The 25,386-nt window shown below is 38.5% G+C and overlaps 1 protein-coding gene across 1 annotated transcript in view; it reads left to right on the top strand.

The window, feature by feature from the left end:
* Nucleotides 1–25,386, top strand: part of USP8 (ubiquitin specific peptidase 8) — a 91,153-nt gene that overhangs the window by 14,001 nt on the left and 51,766 nt on the right. The window lies entirely within an intron of this gene.

Below are 25,386 nucleotides of genomic sequence, written 5' to 3'. Positions count from 1 at the left end.
TCCCCTCCAGTGTGTTTCCCATTAAAGTGAGTTTTGCTTGATTTCTGTTTTAGTCCATTTTGTGTTGCTATAACAGAATTACCTGAGACTGGGTAATTTATAAAGAAGAGAGGTTTATTTGGCTTACGATTCTGGGACAGCTGTGTCTGGCATGGGCCTCAGGCTGCTTCTACTCATGGCAGAAAGTGGTAGGCAGCTGGTGGGTACAAGCAGATCACATGGCGACCGGAAGCAAGAGAGAGAGAGGAGGTGCCAGGGTCCTTTTAAGCAATGAGCTCTCATGGGAACTAATGGAGCAAGAACTCACTCATTAGTCCCTCCTCTCCCAGGGAGAGCATTAATCCATTCATGAGGGATCCGCCCCCATGACTCAATCGGTTTCCAACACTGCCACATGGGAGATCAAATTTCCACATTAGTTTTGGAGGGGACAACGCATCCAAATTCCATCATTCCGCCCCTGGCCCCCCAAAACTCATGTAACTCTCACATACAAAATACAATCATTCTATCCCAACAGTCCCAAAAGTCTTAGCTTGCTCCAGCACCAACTTAAAAGTCCAAAGTCCAAAGTCTCCTCTGAGACCAAAAGCAAAAGTCCGTCCAGCTGTGAACCTGAAAAACAAAACCAAATTTATCTACTGCCAAGATACAATGGTGGAACAGACATTGGGTATACATTCCCATTTCAAAAGGGAGGAATAGGCCAAAAGAAAGGAAAAACAGGCCCCAAACAAGGCAGAAACCCAGCAGGGCAGACCTTATGTCTTAAAGCTCCAAAATAATGTTCTTTGACTCCAAGTCCTGCATCCTGGGCACAATTGGGCATCTGGGCCCCCAAAGCATCAGGCAGCCTTGTTCCCACAGCTCTGCCAGGCGTAGCCCATTGGGCTGTGCTGGAGCCTGCAGCTTTTCCAGGCCTGTGTTGCATGTTACCAGTGGCCCTGCAGTTCTGGGGTCCTGGCGGCAGCCCTGCTGCATTGACTCTATTAGACATTTCCCTGGTGGGGGCTCTCTGTGGGGGCTCCAGCCCCACTTTTCTGCTTGGCATTGCTCTAGTAGATGACCTGTGTGGTGGCTCTGCCCCTGCAGCAGTTCTCTGCCTGGGCTTCCAGGCTTTTCCATACATCCTCTGGAATCTGGATGGAGGCTGCCACACCTCCACTGCTCATGTGTCCTGCGGCCTGCAGACTTAACACAACATGGACGCCACCGAGGTTTCAGGCCTCTACTCTCCAGGGCTGCTGCACTAACCACACTCGGGGCCACTCCAGCTGAAGCAGCTGGGATGCAGGGAGTAGGTTGTTGAGGGCAGCTGCGCCCCAGGTCTGTCCTCCAGGATAACTCAGTCCTTCTAGGCCTCAGGGCCTGTGGTGGGTGGGGCACCGTTCCAGACTTCTCCAGTGCCTTCAGGGCTTTCCTCTTATTTTCTCTGCTGTTAGCATCTGGAAGTGAAAATGGGAGAACTGAAAAAATTCAGTTCGGGCATACTAATTTTGAGAGTTTTCAAGAGAGCAGTTTCTGTAGATGGTAAGAACAGTAGACAAGATGGGACAAGTGGCTAAGGAGAAATAGGAAGTGAGAAAGTAAAAGAGCAAATGTGACTTCTCTTTCCGGAACTTTGTCAACCAAGGAAAAGAGTATATGAGGAAAATGGTTGAGGGTTTCTGCTGTAGAATGAATTGGTGAGATGGAGTTTGTAGGTTGAAAGGGACAGTGCAGAGGAGACAAAAAACTGAAGGTGAAAGGAGAGGATAAATGATGGAGCAAGGTCGTCAAGCTACAAACAAACTCAATACCTCTGATATTGGTGGGGGGGTTAGCCTTCGAAAAATATGAAATATTTTTGTGACAAGAACTTCCAGTCATAGGAGGAAAAGAATCTCAGATTCTACTTCAGATTATCTCGCTTTTTTTTTCTTCCTGTGTGGAAAAACTCACCTTGTTTGATTTACTTCAGCAAAGTGTCCCTTAGTAAATAGGCCATGTTGCAAGCCAATCAGAAATTGGTTTACTTGCCAAGGGACTAGAAAAAAACAAAACTTTAGATTTGATATTACAATACTCTGGTTCTACAAAAATAGCTCTTTAATATGGATAGATGTTGATTTTTACAACTTTCCCAACTCAGGCATTATAAAAGTCACAAGTAAAACAATAGAGCTTCTAGAACAAAACATAAGAGAATAGCTTCATTACCTTATAATAGACAAAGATTTCTTAAATAGGACACAAAAATCACTAACCTTAAGGGGTGGGGGGAAATGTGATAAATTGGGACTATTAAGCAATTACAAATTTTTGTTTGTCAGAAGACACCAATAAGATAGTTAAAAGGCAAGCCACAGAGTAAAAGAAAGTATTCTAATATGTAAATAAAAAAGACTCATACCCAGTATGTATAAAGAATTTCTGCAAGTCAATAAGAAAAAGCCCAGTCATAAAATAGGCAAATAACATGAACAGGCATCTCATAAAATACTATCCAAAGGACCAATAAACATTTTTTTTTAATTAGCACAGGTAGTTTTAGTGTATGTATCATCTAGTAGATGATAAAAAAAAATAGAAATGAATACTTTTAATCTATGTAAATATCCCATGTTATCAACCCAACAAATCAAAAGCAATTGCCTAGCTGAATAATAAGTTACAAAGAAATAATAATCCTGGCTTGTACAGAAATGTGCAGTGTTTTCAAAGCTCTTAACAGTTACCCACTAATACTAATCTCCAAAGCTTAACTTATACTTGGAAGATGATTTTCACAGTAATATAATTTTAACCTCCATTTGCATTCATTTTAATATATTACTGAGATGTTTACTCTTTCACAGTGGTGCTTTCCAGTGTTCACAATTTACAATTTCAATTTGTACATATGCAATTCACTAACTTAAGGGACAGTTCTTACTATTACAGACTACTCTAAAAAACAAAATAAAACACCACTTTACTTATAACTCTGAACATGGAATGCCAGCATATAAACTTGCCTATTTAACATATGAGAGCTACAACTTTATTCACAGAGAAATTATGCATTAATTTTCTTCAGTCATCTTTCTTCACCATAACTAAAAAATCTCATGGCTTGCTGGTTCTGTTTCAGTGAATTTCAAACTGGTTGAGGGGTCTTGAGCACAACCTTTGACTGATAAATGGCTTCAGATGGTGCAGGGTGACTGTTATGTAGCCACGATTTTCAAAAGCTGGAAGTCCAAAGTCCAGGGAACACATCTTGTGGAGGCTTTCTTTGATGGTGACTTCAGTGATGGCAGATTGTCACATTGCGAAAATGGTGGAGCAGAGAGAGCAAGAGAGAGCCAATAAACATTTTTAAAAGTAGTCAATTTCTTTAGTCATCAAAGAAAAACATTACAACCATAATGAGATATCATTACATACCCATTAAAATAGCTAAAAAGAAAAGACATCAAGTGTTGACAAGGATTTGGAGCAACTAGACAACAGGTAGGAGTATAAATTGGTACAACCACCATAGAAAACTACCTGGTAGTATCTACTAAAGCTGAACAAATGCATTCCCTATAACCCAGCAATTCTAATCCTAGGTATATATCCAACAGAAACAACTAGATTTTATCCAAATGTCCTACAATGAAATGAATGAATAAATTGTGGTATAATCATACAATGTAATACTCTACAATGAGAATGAATGAACCACAACTACACACAATATGGATGAATTGTACAACATAATGAAGAAGCTAGAGACAAAAGAGTTAATACTGTATGATTCCATTTATATAAAGTTCAAAAACAAGCAAAATCAATTCTGTCAGAAAAGAGGATAGTTGTTACCCTTGGTATGGTCGTGGGTATACAACACAGCGACTGGAAAGAGACACAAAGGCAATTTCTGGAATACGAATAGTGTTATCTTAATCTGATAGTAGTTATACAGGTGAATTCAATTTGTGAAAATTCATTGAAATTCATTTATGATTTATGTACTTTTTTGTATGCAAGTTATACTTAAGGATTTTTTTTTTTTTTTTTTTTTTTTGGTGGCTGGCCAAAGATTTTTTTTTTTTTTTTTTTTTTTAATTTAGAGGTCCCAAGTCTGTCAACCTTATTCTCATAGTAGGATTGAACCAAGACAGGATCAAAATTGTAATTTGTTAGTTTTCCTTTGACTTATCTAATTGTTAAAATTATCCGTGCTTTTCTTTTGTTTCTTCCTTTCAAAGCTCTAACTCTCCAGTCCTCTAAATCTTGAAATGTTGTACTGATTTCCACACAGTAGAATACTATACCATTTTCTGGGCTTTGTGGTCCCTGCAGTTGTGTAGAACACAACTTACCCCCTTTAAAATCCACAATGCATCTGAAATTGCTCAAGTACCATGTGAGTACTAACATCTGTTTAGGTGGAATCCAAACCATAAAGTCCAGCACTAGTACAATTGTGGATGTCCTCAGTTTGGTCAGTGCCTTAGTGACTCTTGTTGCAACATTCCAGTATTCCGATCTCTTTGAAGACATTTGGACATTTAACATCAAGTTCAAGAGGAATTAATGACAGTGGAGGGAGATGGAGGTCAGGAATTTCTAGTTCTTGGCAGCTTTCATATTTTAAAAGTTATTCACTATTCAGGAGAGACAATTATAGAAAAATACTTTCAATACAGGCACCTGAATGCTAGAGGGGGGAAAAAATGAACTAAGTTTTAAAAAGTAAAAATAATCTTAATATAGATTCCTGATTTTAAAAATAATACATTGCTGATTCAGAGAATGTGCAAGTTTTGATTGGAATTTCGTTTCACCCAAAATGTGATTTGGAGAGAAATGACATTTTTATTTAAAATGTTTCATTTCTAATCCAAGAACATGGTATATCTCTCCATTTATTCTTCTGTTTTTTCATGTAAAATGTTGAAGATTTCTCCTTTAGTCCTTGGCCATTTCTTTTTTTTTTTTTTAAACATTTTATAGATATTTATTTTACATAGTTGGTATATATACTTATTTTTATTATTTTGGCAGCTGGCCAGTATGGGGATACAAACCCTTGACCTTGGTGTTATAAAACCGCACTCTAACCACCTGAGCTAATTGGCTAGCCCCTTCATTTCTTATTAGGTTAATTAATTTCTTCTTCTTTTTTTTTTTTTAAAGATGACCGGTAAGGGGATCTTAACCCTTGACTTGGTGCTGTCAGCACCACACTCCCAAGTGAGCCAACCAGCCATCCCTATATGGGATCCGAACCTGTGGCCTTGGTGTTATCATCATCGCACTCTCCCGAGGGAGCCACGGGCTAGCCCTAGGTTAATTAATTTCTAAGTAAACACAAATGGACTTTGAAATTTGAAATACGTGGAACTCAATGCTCCCAAAGGAGCCCAAGTGGGAGGAGAATGCATCCTTTTTTCTTTTTAAATTGTGCATCTTCCAGTACAATTCAGGAAGAAACAAATTCTTCCCATTCAGATGGCCTTAGATAAATGCCTTTTTTGTTTGTTTGTTTGTTTTTAACTGCAGCAAAGGGAAGAAGAGGAACACATGGTTGTGTTTCACCATTTTTGTTCTTGGGGTGAAGATCATAATATGTATCACTAATCAGCTAATTTTCTCTTTATTATTATTGCTCCTCTACAGGACTGCCATTAGGCCCAGGAAACAGGGCCTCTATGCTGTAAAGAGCCTCATATTATCACAATCACAAAAAAAAGAAAAAATTCTTAAAGAACACAGGAGTGTCTCTGACACACAGGATCCAGTGAAACTTTAAACAACCACTCTCATGATTAATCACATTGAGTTCCCAGGAAGCACTTCTCCCTCCACATCTCTTGCTCTGTCTTTGAAACAAAAGGCAAGTATGTGCAAATGCCACAAAGCAGAGGTTCTCAAGCTTTTCAACACCAGACCCCTTTACACTCTTAAAAACTGAGGGCCATCATAGAATGAAAAGACAAGTGACAGACTGGGAGAAAATATTTGCAACAGGCTTATCTGATAAAGGACTTATCTAAAATATGCAAAGAACTCTTAAAATTCAACAATAAAAAAACAACCTGATTAAAAAATGAGCCACATACTTAAACAGACACCTCACCAAAGAAAATACTCAGATGGCAAGTAATCATATGAAAAGATGTTCCACATCATATGTCATCAGGGAAATGCAAATAAAATAGCAATAATATACCACTACCCTCCTTCTAGAATGGCCAAAATCCAGAACACTGACAACACCAAATGCTGACAAGATTATGGAGCAACAGGAACTCTCATTCATTGCTGGTAGGAATACAAAATAATATAGCCACTTTGGAAAACAGTTTGGCAGTGTTTTACAATCTAAACATACTCATCATACTACCCAGCACTTGTGATTCTTGGTATTTACCCAAATGAGCTGAAAACATGTCCACATGGATGATTATAGCACCTTTATAACTGCCAAAACTGGGAAGCAACCAAAATGTCTTTCAGTAGATGAATAGATAAACAAACTGTGGTACATCCAGACAATGGAATATATTAAGCTCTGAAAAGAAATGAGCTATCAAGCCATGAAAAGACATGGAGGAAACTTAAATGTATATTACTAAGTGAAATCAACCAATCTGAAAATTCTACATACTGTAGGATTCCAACTATATGACATTCTGGAAAAGCCAAAACTATGGAGACAGTAAAATATCAGTGGTTGCCAGAGGTTGGGGAGGAGAGAGGGATGACTAGGTAGAACACAGAGGAATTTTAGGGCAGTGAAAATACTCTGTATGATACTATAATGATGGGTACATGTCATTATACCCACAGAATGTACAACACCAGCAGTGAGTCCTGATATAAACTATAGACTTTGGGTGATTATGATGTGTCAGTTAGGTTCATCAGTTATAACAAATGCACCACTCTGGTGGGGGATACTGATAATGGAAGAGGCTATGCATGTGCAGGTACAGGAATATATGGGATATTTCTGTACCTTCTCCATTTTTCTGTGAACCTAAAACTGGTAGAAAAGTAAAGTCTTTTAAAAAAAACGTTTTTTGAGGTACCTAAAGAGTTGTTTATATAGGTTAAATCTATAGATATAGCTTTAGGTTCGTGGCAAAATGGAGAAGGTACACAGATATCCTATATAGCTCCTGCCCCCAGACATTTATTTATTAAATCACTTAGAAATAATAAAAAAAGCCATTACATATTGGCTCAGTCCCACAAGACTGGCCCCACTTCAGATGCTAATTGTAAGTTCAAAGTTGTCATCTGTACTTCTGCCCAATGGGCTTCCCACATTGGGGATTCCCACAAACCCCTCCTCATGTTTGGTAATTTGTTATAACAACTTACAAAACTCAGGGAAACATTTACTTACATATGTATTACAAGAATACAGATAATCAGCCAGATAAAGAGGTACTAGGAAGAGGTCCTTAAGGGTCCTGAGAGCAGGAGCTTGTGTCCACATTGAGTTCGGGTGGGCTACCCTCTCAGCACATGTATGCATTCACTAACCCAGAACATCTCCGAACCTCATAGTTTAGGGACCTTTATGGAGGCTTCATCATGTAGGCCTGATCAATTATTAACTTGATCTCCAGCCCCATTCCCCTCCCTTGAGATCAGAGGATGGGACTAGAAGTCCCAACCTGCTAATCATGCTTTAGTCTTTCTGGTAACCAGCTCCCAACCTAGAACTGTCTAGGGACCCCAGCCACCAGTCATCTCATTAACAAACAAAAAGACACTCTTTATTACTCTGGAGATTCCAGTTGGTTCCTTAGAAACTTAGGAACCAACTGGGGACTAAGACTAAATATTATAACAAAAGATGCTCCTAGCACCCCTATCACTCAGGTAATTAATTACAAGAGTTCTAGGAACTCTGTGTCAAGAACCAGGAGAAAAGACCAAATATATATTTTTATTAGTCATACATGTTAACATAAATAATATATTCTTATGAACAATAACTATTTTCACTAGCCAGTTAGCTCAGTTGGGTTAGAGTGACATGTTGATAACACCAAGGTCAAGGATTTTGATCTCCCTACAAGTGAGCCACAAAAAAATAAATAAATATATATATTTTTTTAAAAATTCCTTTGGGCTGGCCGGTTAGCTCAGTTGATGAGAGCGTGATGCTGTAACACCAAGGTCAAAGGTTCAGATCCCTATACCGGCCATCTGCCAAGAAAATAAAATAACAACTCCTTAAAAAAAAAAAAGCAGGCTGGCCAGTTAGCTCAGTTGATTAAAGCCTGGCCTTGTAATCCAAGGTCAAGGGTTTGGTTCCCCCTGCTATCCAGCTGCCAAAAGAAAAAGAAAAAACTATTTTCCCAAACAAACAAAAATTAGGGAGAATAGTGACATTGTTTCACATTTTTTGCAAATCTCTTCATTGTCTGGCTTAGTAGAACCCAAATGCATTCTCATCTGCTTCTGCATTCGATTTGTTAGAATTTCATACATCATACATCCTCGAGAAAATTCCACTGCATATTTGTAAGAGAATAAAAGTGAAAGGACAAATTATGTCTTAGTATTATTATGAAAATAGTTTTGACCTTATGGATCTCCAAAATGAAATTGGGGACATTATAGGATCCCCAGATTACAAATTGAGAACCATTGCCATATAAGGGTGTAGGATAACCAACGTCCTAGTTTGCCTAGGACTCATGACTTTAGCACTAACAGTCCTGCATCCCAGGAAAGCCTCCAATCCTGAGCACACTGGAATGGTTGGTTATCCTAATTGTACTGCTACTAACTTCAGCGATAAATACTGCTCTAGAATACAAAAAGAATTTGTGTGATAGTAATGTTAGGCAAAAGAAAAGTCAAAATAATTAACTTGTCAAATTCTTCCTCTCAGATATCAAGAATGCAAAAGATTCTTGCACAATAAAATATTATATTCCAATATAATAGTGTCAAACGTCGATACTCACTGTTCATTCATATTTTCTCTTCATGTTCCAACTGGTAGTTCTAGGGGTACTAACGAATTAGCATAATATTTGCTACCAGAGTTTCAGGTGGTGCCTGAGTATATTTTGGAATATAAAACAACTCATTACTCTTAAATTTCAAAATGTGTAGGTCTGGACATGTGTGAAGCATGATACTGATTCTTCATAATGGCAACTAGATGGATTTCGAATGTTAAAATTATGAATATTTTAATTTTTATAAAATGTAATAAGATTTAATTACAGGGCTGAGCCCGTGGCGCACTCGGTAGCGTGCTGCGCTAGCAGCGCGGCGACGCTCCTGCCGCCGCGGGTTCAGATCCTATATAAGGATGATCAGTGCACTCCCTGGCTGAGCGCCGGTCACCGGAAAAAAAAAAAAAAAAAAAAAAAAAAAAGATTTAATTACATTTTTTAAAAACTTACATTTTAAGCTTTATTCAAATACATTTGATTAAGTTTCCAATTTTATAATTTGTATTTTGACTTAATTTTAATAATTTTAAATATTCTAAACAAAATAACTTTTAAAGCATTAAATTTAAATTTTTAAATTTCTTACATTTATTTATTTACATTTTTGATGGAAATATATTCAAATTCTATACACTACATTTACAGTTACATTTTTTTTCTTTTTTTTTGTGGCAGCTGGCCGCTATGGTGTTATAAGGCTGGGCTCTAACCAACTGAGCTAACTGGCCAGACCCTTATAGTCTACTTTTAAATCCTATATCATGACTTAAGAAAAAACAAATTATAACTTTGTAAAAAATGTTTATTATAACAATATAGTTAATACTTTGCTGAAGTGAAAGTAAGAAAATAAATTTAATGAAGTAAATATAAAATATTTTAATCGTATAGGTCTTCATTTTTATACTAATTCAGACATTACTGAACTATCAACCAGACACCCAGATATGCACAGTAATAATTAAATACACTTGGTCCTTAATATTTTGCTGGCCTTCAGTTGCATAAATACCATGACTTAACACTTATTTTTCAGTTTTTTATTATGAAAGTGTATTTGTGAATGCAGAGGATGGAACACATTGTAACAGTTTGCTAGGTTGTCTTATAACTTTTAAATGTGAGGGTACTTCAAAAAGTTCATGGAAAAATGGAATTGAAAGATAATATGAATCTTTGCATGAACTTTTTGAAGACCCCTCATATTTATATATGGGGTATATGAGCCTCCATTTGTACTTGTGTACTGGGCCCGCAAAATATTAGAGGTAGGTCTCCTCCCCTAGCCTACCCCTAACCTCAGTCCAAACACTGAACCTGTGTTTACCATGGGCTCAATCCTGCTGTGTGGGTGGAATGCCTGGTGGGCAGGGGAGGGGAGGGAAATCAACTTTGGGGACCTCCAAACAAATGCTATCTAATAATGAGGCTTTCTCTCTTTGGTCACCAGCCTGTACCCTACATTGTTTGGAGTCTAGTAGCCCCAAGTTATGAACAAGATTATACCCAGCTAAGTCACATAAAAGAAACAGCTCCTGACCCTCAGTTTGAGGGCAGCCAGGTGTAACAGGATACTTCCTTCTGTCCCTGCAGTGGCTGTTGAGCCTCCTATGGCCTGTTACCATACTTACCATTCTTCTCTCCCAATCCCATCCCCTCCAAACCGACAGGCTGCCAGGATGAATCCACCCCCCTTCTCTTCACTCTTTAGCGTGCACTTTACCCTGGAAGAAATAAAAGCTTCTTTTAGCTTATTCTCCCTTGGGCAGGAGATGTTCCCCCTTCCTCCTCATTGGATCTAGTGATGGCAGGAGAGACATTAAAATCTGAGTTCTCTGTTGATAAGCTACTTGGTTAGAGCAAAAATATCAGCACATTCAAACCTAAGAAATCAATCTTTTTTGTCACACTGAAACAATGACCCCAAATAATCCCAAATTATTCCATGTTTCTCCGGATGTCTCCAAGGTTTGGCCAGGACCCTGGCCAAAATAATAACATCTATTATTATTATAATAACTATAATAACATCTATTATTGTTATCATTATACACTCAAGGGACTGAACCCTTAAGAACTATCAGATACCAGTGTCATTGCAGGGGAGGGTGGGAGGCATGAGCTGAAATTCAAAGAGCCAAATTATGCACCCATATGGCACAAATTTACAAATTTTTAAAACACCTTTAGCCAGTTCTGAATGTTTTGTCTGCATTAGGAAGTCTCGAAATGAATGTCTCCCTTGCCACTGAGGGGACACTCACCCTTTCCTGTCCAATTCTCCTCCCCAAAGGAGTAAAAACAATACATACCTATGTAATCTTGTGACTTGAACTTGCAGCCTTGATAGAGGGCAACAGAAAAAGAATGGAATAAGAGCGAGAATGTTTGTGAGACCCTTAGAAAAATATGAAGTAATTTTCAGCCTTAAGATCTCTGTACACAAAAATAGCAGGTCGAACCATATGAAATGTCATTTTGATAGGTCAAAACAGTCAAATACAGGCATACTTCATTCATGCAGCTGGTGACCTTAAGGTGAAGCCAATGCTAATGTACCATTCTGAAAATCCTAGGGCCCTTAAGAATGATGCTAAATCTACTCTGTACTCTACAGAAGGAACAACAAAACCTGGATGACAGCACATCTGTTTACAGCATGATTTACTGAATAAGCCCACTGTTGAAACCTACTGCTCAGAAAAAGATTCCTTTCAAAATATAACTGTTTGTTGACAATGCACCTAGTTACCTAAGAGCTGTGATGGAAATGTATGAGGAGATTAATGTTGTTTTATTGTGTTGTGGGGGTTTTTGTTTGAGTTTGGTTTGGTTTTGGCAGCTAGCCAATATAGGGTCAAACTCTGGACCTTTGCATTATCAGCACCATGCTCTAACCAATTGAGCTAACTAGCTAGCCAAGATTAATGTTGTTTCCATGCCTGCTAACACAGCATTCATTCTGCAGCCTATGGATCAAGGAGTAATAACTTTCAATTTTATTATTTAAGAAATACATTTCATAAGGCTATCGCCATAAATAGTGATTCCTCTGATGGATCTGGGCAAGGGAAAACTTTCTGGAAAGGATTCACCATTCTAAATGCTATTAAGAACTTTGTGATTCATGGGAGGAGGCCAAAATATCAACATTAATAGGAGGTTAGCAGAAGTTGATTCCAGCCTACATGGATGACTTTGAGGGGTTCAAGACTTCAGTGGAGGAGGTAACTGCAGATGTGATGTAAATAGTAACAAAATTGTAGTTAGAAGTGGAGCTTGAAGGGGCTGGCCAGCTAGCTTACTTGGTTAGAGCATGGTGCTGGTAGCACCGGGGTCAAGGGTTCAGATCTCATACTGGCCAGCTGCCAAAAAAAAACCACACACACACCAACAAACAAAAAGAAGTAGAGCCTGAAAATGTGACTGAATTGCTGCAATCTCATGATAAAACTTTAATGGATGAGGAGTTGCTTCTTATGGATGAGCAAAGAAAGTGTTTCTTGAGATGGAATCTGCACCTGGTGAAGATGCTGTAAACATTTTTGAAATGATGACAAAGGATTTAGAATATTACATAAAGTTGATAAAGCAGTGGTAGGGTTTGAGAGGATTCCAGTTTTGGAAGAAGTTCTACTGTGAGTAAAATGCTATCAAGCAGCATCACATGCTACAGAGAAATCTTTCGTGAAAAGAAGAGTCAATAAGTGCAGCAAACTTCGTTGTTGTCTTATTTTTAAAAATTGCCACAGCCAGGCCAACCTTTAGCAACCATCACCCTGATTGGTTAGCAGCCATCGACACGAAGCAAGATCCTCCTCCAGCAAAAAGATTATGACTTGCTGAAGGTTGATGCTAATGATCAGATGATCATTAGCATTTTTTAGCAATAAAGTATTTTTAATTAAGGTGTGTGATTTTTTTAGACATAATGCAATTGCACACTTAATAGACTATAGTATAGTGTAAACTTAACTTTTATATGCACTGAGAAACAAAAACAATTGAGTGACTTGCTTTATTGCAATATTTGCTTTATTATGGTGGTCTAGAACCAACCTACAATATCTCCAAGATATGCCTGTGTTAAGAGGCGGGGCCTTTAGGAGGTGATGAATGGTATTAAGGCCTTTATAAAACAGGCTTCACACAGCTTTTGTCTTTTTTGCCCTTCCTTCTTTACACCATGTGAGGGAGGACACAGCATTCAAGGAACCATCTTGGAAGCAGAAAACAGGCCCTCTACAAACACCAAACCTGCTGGTACTTTGAACTAGGACTTCTTGGCCTTCAGAAATGTGAGAAATAAATTTCTGTTGTTTATGAATTACCCAGTCTCAGGTATTTTGTCATAGCAGCACAAATGCCCCACCTTTCAAATACCATAATCAGATTTTCCACCCTCTTAACACTGTTACAATGGGGAGTAAGTTTCCAATATACGAACTTTTGGAGGACACATTTGACCCATAGCAGGGAGAGTGAGAGCAGATATCAAGTTCTTACTCTACAAGCCTAGTCATGCACCCTAAGCACAGGGCTGCATACATCCAAGGGAAGGAGCACCTTTTTCTGAATTGTTCCAATGCACCAGTTAGACTACTGACAGCCTGGACAGAAGGTCTGGGATTGTGACCAGTAGGTCCTGGCTAATCTGTCTTTTCTATATTTTCATCAACAAATGCTACTTTAATAAAAGAAAAAATACTATTATTTTCAAAATATATCTTTTTACAAGCAGGCAACTAACTGATGGTGGTTGAAGGTGGGTAATGGGTATATGGGGATTCAGTGATCTATTTTTTTGTGTTTGAGATTTTCTATAATAAAAGTATCTTTTCTGATACCATCATGGACACAATATTTTATATAGCCTGCTTTTTGTTGAGATATGAATTCATATCTTTCATCATAGCTGGAGCTTTGTTCTCAAGCTATCTTAAAGACTTAGTACAATGCCTGAAGAGTCTCTAAAAGATTAACTTTAAATCTATGCAGCAAATACAAGCCTCTGCTAATTTAACCTGGAATGTTCCAGCAAGATTAATAGAGAACCTTTCAGACTCCAGAAAGCACTATATTTACCTCAAGTACCCACTTAAAATCTAAGCCTGTGGGAGTTTTTCAGTTTGCAAAAGATTGGTCATTCTTGGTTGATAGTTCTGATCTGCAGCAGCAAAGTGTTTCAAAACTAAACACAGAAACTCTCTGCTTGCCTCCTTTTTCCCTTTCTTCAAGTAAGTAAAATGTTTTTTCAGTTGATGAGCTGTTTATTTGACAATTGTCAAAAGCTAAATTGTCACTTTTTGAAACGCTTGCTTGAAATCTAGTCTTATAAGTTTTCCAGTTGTTCCTCATGTATCAGTCAATAGCCATGGGAAAGATTTTCCCCTCTTAACCAAGAGTAGACTAATTGTCCATTACTGTTCCATCACTAAATAACTGAAGTTTTTACTTTTACTTGAATGAGAATTTTCCTTTTCACATTGACTCTGAATTTAAGAGCAGCCAAGTCAAATTTTATCTTTAAGCCTTGGACCCATACATTCAATCTCTAGACCTCTAATTCCATTTGGAGATCTCCCAGACACTTCACATCCAACTTGTTCAATACTGAGTCCTCTCCTCTTCTCCCCCAACCTGATCTCTTCTGAAGTTCTCCATCTTAATGAATGGCTCCATCATCCACCCAATGGCTCAAGTTAGAAACTTGCACCATTGAGTTTTTTCCCTTCTCCTACATGTCACATCCCCCATTCCCTCCCCCTGGCATCCAATCCTGTACTAACTCAAAAATGGCCTTTGCCCTTGTCCATTTCTCTCTATATCTACCACTGCTGACTTGGTCAAAGGCAATAAATTATTTTGACCTAGCAATTGCACCTACTTTCTCACTGATCTCCCCACATTTCCCCTTACCTGCCTTTAAACTATTATCTCCCACAGCAACAGGAATTATCTTTAGAAAAGTAAATTGGATTTGTTGACCCTTGTTTAAATGCTTCAAAGTCTTTTTACAGCTTTTTTTTCCCCCCAGTATTATTTCACCCATGCATATGACTTCTGGATAAAAACAAAATCCTATATATGGTCTTCAAGGCCCCTGAATGATCTGACCCCTGCCTCCCTTACTAGTTACTGACAGCTTCAATAAGTTTCCAAACACCTTGCACCTCTTTTCCACCTCAGGGACTTCAAATAAGATATTTCCATTATCCAGAAAGTTCTTTTTCCTCACACTCCACTACATGCCTAATTAATTCCCATTAGCAATCTAATATTGAGCAGAAGTTAACTATAGCTAATATTTTTGGGGAACAGTTATAAGCACATCTTATATACTAAAAAATTTAATCCTTATAGCCAACCTATGACATAGATACTATTATTATCATCCCTGTTTTACAAATGACAAAACTCTGGTACAAAGTGGAGAAATGACTTGGCCAAGGTCACATAGCTGTTAACTGGAAGAGCCAGGATTCAAAAACAGGCATCTGGCTCCTGAGCCTGTGCTCTTAAATATTACACTATACTGTTCTGCCATTTCATCCAGGAAATTTTTGCCATAGACCTCAAAATATACTTGTTAAACAAATGGAAGGAAGAAAGAGGAGAGGAAATGAGAAAAAAAGAGAAAGAAAAATGAGAGAGGATTCTCAGCCTGTGCATGTCAAGTTGCACACACTAGTTGATTTCTATATTCATAGTTTGAGGTTTCCTCTTATAAATGGCCAAAGATTTAGCTTCTTCAGTCTGAAACCATTTGCATAGGAAAGATGCTTCCTGATAGGCCTAATAAAAGGGCAAAACCAGAAACGGTGAGTATACAGGAGATAACTGGCAGGGACACATGAAATTTGAAGGCATTTCTAATAAATATTATGAAACTCCAAAAGGCAATCTAGAGCACGGCTGTGTCCCAACAGGTTGGAGCATGTACCTTGAGGTAAAACACTGACATTATTAATAGAAGGGTTTGGCCAAAAGCAATGTTTTTTGAAAAGTCTCAGGTTTTCCATTAATGTTTAGCAAAGATTACCAAATTATGTGGCCATTATACTGAGGTACAGAAATTATTGTGATGGGGACTATGAATTCCCAAAGATCTATAAAGAGGAAAGGCCTTGGGGGTGGAGAGTGGAAGCTAGCTTGGGGGTGGGTGCAGGGAGAGGCTGAGAATGACAGACAGGAAGGCAGCATGAAAGCTCAAGGTGCCTGGTGGGAGAAGGGGATTGCAGGAAGAGTGTGTGGTGAGCAGGGAGAGGGAATGATTTCAGTTCCTTCACTGCCCCTCAATTCAAGTATGGAATTATAATCTTTCAAAGACATCCCATAGTATTTGAATTTTTCTATATATGATTACTTAGATTATAGTAGAGAATTGTTTCTGAAGTGCTGAAGTTTGCCAAACCTTGCTGGACCATTATGGTATAACTAGCATTGCTGGAAAATGACATTTGTTGAGTATTTCTTAAGCCAAACATCTCAGCCTCAGAGTAATGGTCTACAAGGGAGGAGTTGGGCAAACTGTACAGTAAGGGAATTGTTTTCAGCAGAATCCACCCACTTTGTTTCCTCCTTCTATTCTTGGTGCCCCCATATGTCTCAGTCCAATTCAAACACAGCAAATATGGTGGCAGCAATGCAGCTACACGTAGTCCTCAAGGAGCTGCAGAATAGGAGAGGAGAGAGACTGTGATTGTATTGTGCAGTTGGTAGACCAAGAAGCGAACAATTACACTAAGTAGCATAGGTACACAATGCTAGGGGAGCACAGAAGAAAAAGCAAGGAAGGAATGAGAATAGTGTTCACAGGAAAGAGAAAACTTGAGATGATGATCACAGGGATAATGGAAATTGTCAAATGGCTCGAGGGGATGGAGAATGTTCCAGGTGAACAAAAGTTACAGAATTAAATGCAAGGAAGCTAAGCTTGTTGAGAGAACTGCAATTAATTGATCATAGCTGGAAATTAGGGTACTTTGGAGGCCTGACAGGAGATGAAACTGCAGAATGGAACATGAGCACCCCTTATGCTGCATTCAGGAATCCTTATTTTATTTTGAAGATGATGGGCAGCCATTTAATAGTTTAAGTGGGAAGTTTTACTTGTGAATTAATCAAATATTTCTTGATTGCCAATAGTCTGTCATGTGCCAGTCACTATACTAGATACTAGAAATTCAAACAAGATTATTTAAAAGAGGGGAAAAGAAGATTTATAAGGAATAATTCCATAAATATGACCAGTGCTTAAAGGAAGCATCGCTATACCAGTACAATAGGAACACAGAAAAAGGAGCTGCTTATTCTGCCTGCCTCCTTTAAAGAGCCTGGGTAAAGCTTGATCTGTGTTCTAAAGGATGAAAAGTTTTCTGGGTGGACAGATAGTGCAAAGGCACAGAGGTCCAAAAGAGTGTGGCAAGTTCTAGGAATGAGCAGAGTCAGTACGAAGGAGGGGAGAATAGCTATATAAAAATGACAGGCAAGGCTGTCAATGACAGCCAGAGCATGAAGAACCTTGTAGATGTGCCTAGGGATTTGGACATGACATGTAGATGATGGGCATATTAGTCAGGGTTCTCCAGAGAAACAAAACCTATACACACACACACAATATTCCTTAAAATATCTCTTTCAATATATAATATATATTAAAGTGATTTTTTCTTCTTTGGTGGCTGGCTGATATGGGGATCCAAACCCTTGACCTTGATGTTATAACACTGCACTCTAATCAACTGAGCTAACCAGCCATCCCCCTTAAGTTTTAATATATGTCAAATATATATCAAATTATATATATACACACATATATATATAAAGAGACAGAGAGAGAGAGATTTTAAGAAATTGGGACATGCAATCATGGGGGTTGACAAGTCCAAAATCCACAGGACAAGCCAGCAGGTTGGAGATTCAGGTAAGAGTTGATGTTATACTCTTGAGTCTGAGGGTTGAAAACTCAGGCAGAATTTCTATGTTGCTGTCTGAAGGCACAATTCCTCCTTCTTTCAAAAACCTTAATCTTTTGCTTTTAATGCCTTCAACTGATTGGATAAGGCCCACTCACAGTGTAGAGGGTAATCTGCTTCACTTAAAGTCAACTGATTGTAAATATTATTACATCTAAAACATACCTTTACAGCGACATGTAGACTAGTGTTTCACCAAAGAACTGGTCTTTATAGTTTAGCCAAGTTGACACATAAAATTAAGCATCACAAAGGGAAAACACATAGGCATAGATGACTAGCAGGCAATTTATATTTTTATTTATATGTCTGAAGGTATGGAAAGATGACTGGCCTGAATAACCTGAGAGCCTTGAATTGAGTGTCCCCCCAAAACTTGACCCCCACTTTGACAGTGTTAAGAGGATGGGAAATCCTATTATAGTAATTGAAAGGTGGGGCCTTGAAGAGGTGATAAGATTGGAAGACCATGCCATATTGAATGGATTAATAATGGTGGTAAGGGGTGTGGTTCTGACATCTTAAAAGGAAAGCACATGAGAATGCCTCTTTCTCTGCTCCATCATTTTCTGCCTTGTGAGACACCTGGGTCATTGTTGCTACCACCAGATATGTTCCCTGGACTTTGGACTTCTCAGCCTCCAAAACTGTAAGCAATAAATTTCATTTTCTTTATAAAATACCCAGTTCTGTGTATTTTCTTATAAGCAAAAGAAATGGACTACTACACCAAGCAAATAAGTGGTAGCTGAAGTTATGAGATGAATTTCCCATGAAGAATGATAGTATGAGATGAAGAGAAGGCTGAGAGTGGACCATGGGAGACATATTAGGGGTAGATGAAGAAAGCAATGTCTTGAAATAGACTGAGAAGGAAATGTCCAAGAAGTTGGAGAGATACCAAGTCACATGAAGTCACAAAACTCAAAAGAGAGTCACTGCAGATGCTACAGAAAGGCCAAGGAAGACAAGGACTAAATGTCTCCGCTGCAGCTTGCATTTAGGAAGTCCCTGGTGATGTAGCAAGAAGGGTTACTCCTGAGAGGGTGGAGGAAGAAAAGACCCTAAATTTAGGTATTCTTTTTTTTTTTTCTAAAAAAAAAACTGGCCAGTATAGGAATCGAACCCTGGACCTTGACTTTATCAGCACTGTGTTCTAACCAACTGAGCTGACCTGCCAGTCCTTTTGAACTCAGGCATTCTTTCAAGAAGCTTTGCTGTGAAAGGAAGGAGGGTGAGAGGTGATAGCCAAAGGGCAATATGGAAAATGTGTGTGTGTGTGTGTGTGTGTGTGTGTGTGTGTGTGTGTGTGTGTGTGTGTGTGTGTGTGTGTGTGTGTGTGTGTGTGTGTGTGTCTGTTTGAGATAGAAGAACATGCTCATGTTCACAGAGAAAAGGGCAATAAGAAAGAGAAAAAGAGAAGTTATAAGAAACAAAAAAGCTAATTGAAGAATCAGAGTTCCGGAGGAGGTATGAGGGCATGAAATCTAGAACACAAGTAGCCTAGGACTAAAAGAGAGATGGGTGGTGAGAAATAACATTTCTCAGAGAAAGGCAGGTTTTGATGAATGTGATAGAATAGTAAATCCCAGAGCTGGAATGGACTTCAAAATGTCTTTAGCTTCAGGCAGGTAGAACATTAACATATCCAATTTAAAATAATATGGCTGTGGCCCAGAGAAAATTGGCCACTCCCCATTTTTCCCTCCTTGGTGTCAACCACATTTGCAGCCAGGTAACATATTTATTGAGCACCTATGATGCGACATTAGTTAAATCCTCTTGTAACATAAATATGAGATTTTTTTCATATACAAGATTACATGAAAATATTGTGTTTATTTATATTGAAACTTAAGTTGGAGCAATGGAAATTATCCCCATAATCTGCTAATGACATTAGACACATTTCTCTTAAATAGGAAAAATACGAACCACCTGATCTTTTCCACATAGTCCAATCATGTAGACATGAAAAAAATCTACTTATGAATTTTTTACATATCCTAAGTCATCACGCTCCTAGACACAGACATGTAAACTGGCTCATCTAATCATCCCATTTTTATCCATTCATATACTACACACAGACAGACACAGAGACACTTACTATTACATTCTGAAATATGCTCACCTATCTACAGCTACTGTATAATCACACAAATACTTACCCAGTCACATACGAATATGACCCACTGAGAGGATATGCATTCATACTCTTACTATATACCTGTATACTTGAAATACTCATACCTCTGTAACAAAACTATAACGTAATAGCTGATGTGGGAAAAACATCAACCAAAATGGCATCCCACTTTTCTACCACAAAAGGACCTTTAAAAATGGTTGGGGCATTGTACCTCTGCAACTGGCAGATTATAGAATGACACATGCTGATGGAGTTAGGACTTAAAAATATTTCAGATAAGATTATAAACTCCCCAGTAACTACATAAAGAATCTCATCATGTAGTTAAAATTTTTAAAATCTTCTACAACATTTCTCACAGACAGCTATTTAAAAAATAAATTTGGATTGAACAGAATATTCTCTTATGACTGGGGAAAGTAGTGTTTCTTCAGGTGGAACCTGTGACCACCAGCATCAGAATCACCATGGACACTTCAAAATGCAAATTTTTGGCTCCCTCTCCTAACTTACTAAATGTACACATAAGGTTGATTATTATGCAGCTTGAGGAAAGACACACTAGTCTATCTGCTCGATATTCTGGCACTCTCCTCTCATCAGGCAAGCTAGCAACAAGCTGGCTCAGCAGGGAGGCTATAAGGCCTCAGGCAGAAACCAGGGTTGACAAGGAAAACTCCCCAGGTGATTAGTGTCAAAAAGCTTGTTTCCTAAACCAACATGACTTAAATCCCAGTAGAAAAACTCAAAGTCTTCCTAATCGGTTGGTTGAGCACTATTACCTCTCAACTCTCCATAAATCTGAGGTGGCAGGGAGTCTGGATCCTTTTTCTGGAACACTTCCCAAAGTGTATTGAGTCCTACCAGGTGCAAACACGACTCTCCATGAGTTGGCAAGAGGCTGGAGGATCCCATGTGTTAGATTAGCCCTGAGTCTAAGTTTTTGTTTTGGGCCTAAACTGTGTATTGTTATGGTGTTTATTCAAGCCATGTATTGCTTGATAATACTGAAAATTGAAAAACATCAGGCATGTATTATTTAATATATTTATCAATGATTTGAGGGGAGTAAAAACCCCATCAAAAATCACATTCCTACTCCCATAAATGACATTATATTACTTTAGGTAGTTAAGAGTCATATAAATGGGAATAAATTGCAGAAAGATTTTTTAGAATTTTGACTTGAAGAAGTATCTTCTTTAAATTAGATATTTAGGGATGGCTGGCTAGTTGGCTGTTTAGTTGGTTAGAGCATGGTGCTGATAACCCCAAGGTCCAGGGTTTGATCCCTATACCAGTGGCCTTCTGCCAAAATATAAATAAATAAATTAGATGCTTCCTTAAAATGTCATTATAGCTAAAACTTAATACCTTTTTTTTTGTAAAAATATAAGTATGTGTATTAATTCTATGATCCCAATTCATTTATAGCTCAACAGTTCCTATAGCCATTGAATGGGATTCTCTTTTTGCCAGTTAATGTTAGTATGATAAAATTGCAGACAATTTTTTTTCTAGGCTAATCAAGCAGCGGAAATGGCAGAAACAATTCTTTTTTTTTTTTTTTTTTTTTTAAAGATGACTCGTAAAGGGATCTTAACTCTTGACTTGGTGTAGTCAGCACCATGCTCTCCCAAGTGAGCAAACCAGCCATCCCTGTATAGGGATCCGAACCCGTGGCCTTGGTGTTATCAGCACCACATTCTCCTAAGTGAGCCACGGGCCTGGCCCTGGCAGAGACAATTCTTGAGAAGTTTAAGTAACTCTTTGATGACCCCTCTCAAGCAAGTAAAAATTTTGTGATAGGATCAACAAACTAAAACTCTCTTGTTGGGATAAAACCATGTAAATATCCATTTGTAACATTGCATTCTAAGTATTACATCTGTGAGGAAAATCTAATGGAAACAGGGAAGATCCAGAAGAAGACAAAGTAATAATTAGAATGGGGATCCACTGAAGAATATAATAACCATATTAGAACTCCAGTCTAGATACAAAAAACAAAGGTAGAGAGGAGAGAAAACTTAAGTCTGTAAAATCTTAAAGGGATGAAAAAGGTAAACAGTTGTTCCCTGTATCCTGAAATCGCAGGATGAAGGGGGCATCTCTACAACTTTAGTGTAGTAAGTTTAGGCCAATTAGATAGAAGTATAACTTCATATTAAAAAATAGAACTCATGTCAATGTGGTGATAAATTAGATTTTTAAGTTAAGATAAATCAATGGTTGATAGAGTATTAGTGAAGTGCCATGAGTAGTAAGTGCCCAACCTTTGAGGCTGACATCCAGAAGGACAGCCAAGACTTGCCACCATTTGCAAAGTGGTGCATCCCCTAGAGTTAAAATGCTTGATGGGCCATGTAACTGGCCCAATGTGGTGCTGAAGCAAAATAAGCAGAATGCGATTAGCCGGGGGTTGTTTCTGTACTCGAAACTTACAAAACTAAACCAAAATTTAACTTAGAGACATTCCTTGTAACTGATTAAATTTTAAAATAAACTAAATCGAGCTTTAGCCAATCACAAACAGCTAACCATTAATTATGTAACTAGGGATTTTCCAGCAGGTTATCCCAAATAAGATAAATGCCTAGCTGTAGCCAATCAAGTAATTTCTTCACTTTGCTTTCTGTTCAGCCTATAAAAGCAAACTGCTCATGCTATTAAAGTGCAGCTTTCTGAAACTTTTGGTTTTGTGTGCTGCCTGATTTATGAATCCTTTAATGCTCAAATAAACTCTGTTAAATTTATTTTGTCTAAAGTTTTTAACAGTGGTAATCATTATGATTTTAGAAAATAAAAAACAGATGGATAGAAAAGAAGTGGAATAAGTGATTAGTAAAGGAACCACAGGATACTTGTGCTTTAGATTAAAAATAATAGGGATGTAAATTTGTATATAATGTTGTAAATGGTATATGCTTGAAAGTTAAATATTTCATAAATTATTAGCATATAATTTACTTCTTGCAGTATTCTGAATAACATGTTTTAGTGACCTACAAGGCCCTACATCATCTGTGCTCTACTCCCTCCCCACACCTCTGAGATCATCTCCTATTATGATGCCGCTCACTCACTCTATGCCAGCCACATAGCCTTCTTGCTGTTCCTCCAGCTTGCCAAATTATTCCTGCCTCACTGCCTTCACCTGTGCTGTTCCCACTGCTTTTCTCCCAACTGTATTCATAGCCTGTTCTGTCTCCACAGAAGACTCTGTGGAAATGTCACTTTCTCAGAAAGCCCTTTCCTGACAATCGCATCAAAAATACCAGTCCTTGCTAGCCCTTTACCCTGTTTTATTTTTCTTCTTAGCACTTAACAACACTTGACAGTATGTATGTACATATTTATTATATGTCTCCCACACTAGAATGTATGTCAGCTCTGTGTTGAGCAAGAACTTTATATGCCAAATCTAAAATAATGCCCAGCAGAGAACACCCATTCAGTAAGTACTTGTTGAATGAGTGGAGGATGAACTGGTTTTGGACTACTGCTTATGCTGGATGGCATGTGCATTAAAGCTATGGTCAAATACAGGCCAGGCCTTCTGGGTTTTGGGGGGGCGGGGGTTGTGGGTTTTTTGGCAGCTGGCCAGTATGGGGATCCAAACCTTTTACCTTGGTATTGTAAGACCACACTCTAACCAGCTGAGCTAACCCATCAGCCCCCATGTCTTCTAAACAGCCTGGTTTGTTACAACACATTTGAAAAAGACCGTGGTCTACATTCAATTCAATAAGCACAGTTTCATCTAGGTAAGCCTTCTCCTTAAGAACTCTTGCTCCGTGAATATTGAAAAGTCCACAGCCTTCCCCAAGATTTCTGCAGATTACCTAGAACATTCCTGTTTTTTGTTTTCAGTACCACCGTAGCTCAGTTTTGGAATCATCTTCCCATCTTTGCCTGTTTTGTCTTTTGTACTTATTGACCAACATGTGGAATTTTTCCTTAATGTTCACAAAAACTGATGCCTATGACTTGTATTTCAGCAAACTGTACTGAAGTTTTAGGGAAGTAAGGGAATTCCATTTACTGGGGGGAATTGCAGCAGTTACAGCAAAGCAACAAATAACTTTAGGTGAATATTAAAGAGCCCTATTAATTAAAACCTTTCTGGGACTCCACCATCAGAAACTTTTGGCCATTGGTTAATTCACTCCTACAGCTTCTCTCCTTTTTCACCTCACATTCCTTCCCTCTTCCCTCTCAGACTGTCAGAGCACTCCAAATTCTTCTCCCTGTCTTTCTTTGGTTCCTACTCCCAAACTCAGCTCTAGGTTTTTCTTTGCATACCCAAATTCATCCAGGTGTTCAGCAGAAAAAAAGTTTCTTTCCCAGGAACCATCTTCAAAACACAGATACTATTTTTTCCTTAGTTATGAAAAATTTACTAAGGCTTCCTATTTATTTAGTAGTTAGGCATTACAAGGTATTTCTTACTGTATCAGTCTTAAATATTTTGTGGTAACAAGTAGTATATAAATAACATATTAAAAAACAGTAATATTTTTGCATGTATTTTATTGTGATGGAAAGGATATTAACATTTATTGAAAGACATGTTTAATTATTTGAAAATATATGTGAAGCACTGTTGGGTTAGGCGCTTTCATTTATTCATTACAAATTTATTGAACACCTATCTGACAAGCACTTTCACTTAAGGCATTTACTAGACCTCGCCATCCAGATTTCCCATCCAGGAGACACCTGGACTGTCTCTGGGGACTTAGTAACCTTGGCCGGTAACTACATCCAAAGTAACTTTATGTTTACTAATAATCAGAGCATCCAATCTACCTTTCTCCAGGAGAGTACATAGTGTGAAAGTTCAGAACTCTCCTTTTGTTTCTGTAAGATTGGGCCTTTAGGTGATGTTAAATGTGTACATAAAGTGTTTTAGGTTCATGCCTGTTCTTTGACCAGGGGCTTGGCTTCGGAGAATGGCCAGAATTTGAGGGGGTTCATATCCCTTCTCTAGTTTTTTCTAATGTACGATGTGAGGAGTAAAATAAGCAGTTAAGAGACGCACGAGCAGCCCTGCTGCTGCTGCAGCAAGGCCCAGGATGGGAAGGGACATCAAGGCAACCCAGCACAGGAGTGGGCGGCGAAGAGACTGGCGTTCCGACGCGACCCGGCTGAGCGCAGTCCCGCCCCCGCCGCACTCCCAAAACGTCCTCCTCGGCCCTCCCCCGGCCCCTGCACGGCCCTCACCCGCAAGGGAAGGACGCCGGAGTAGAAAGCAGCCTAAGACGCGCACGCAAAGCCCCGCCCCTCCGTGACGTCTAGAGACGCGACGCGT

The sequence above is a fragment of the Cynocephalus volans genome, chromosome 3 (assembly GCF_027409185.1).
Source record: "Cynocephalus volans isolate mCynVol1 chromosome 3, mCynVol1.pri, whole genome shotgun sequence".
Classification (NCBI taxonomy): domain Eukaryota; kingdom Metazoa; phylum Chordata; class Mammalia; order Dermoptera; family Cynocephalidae; genus Cynocephalus; species Cynocephalus volans.
This window is presented reverse-complemented; position numbering and strand designations above follow the sequence as displayed.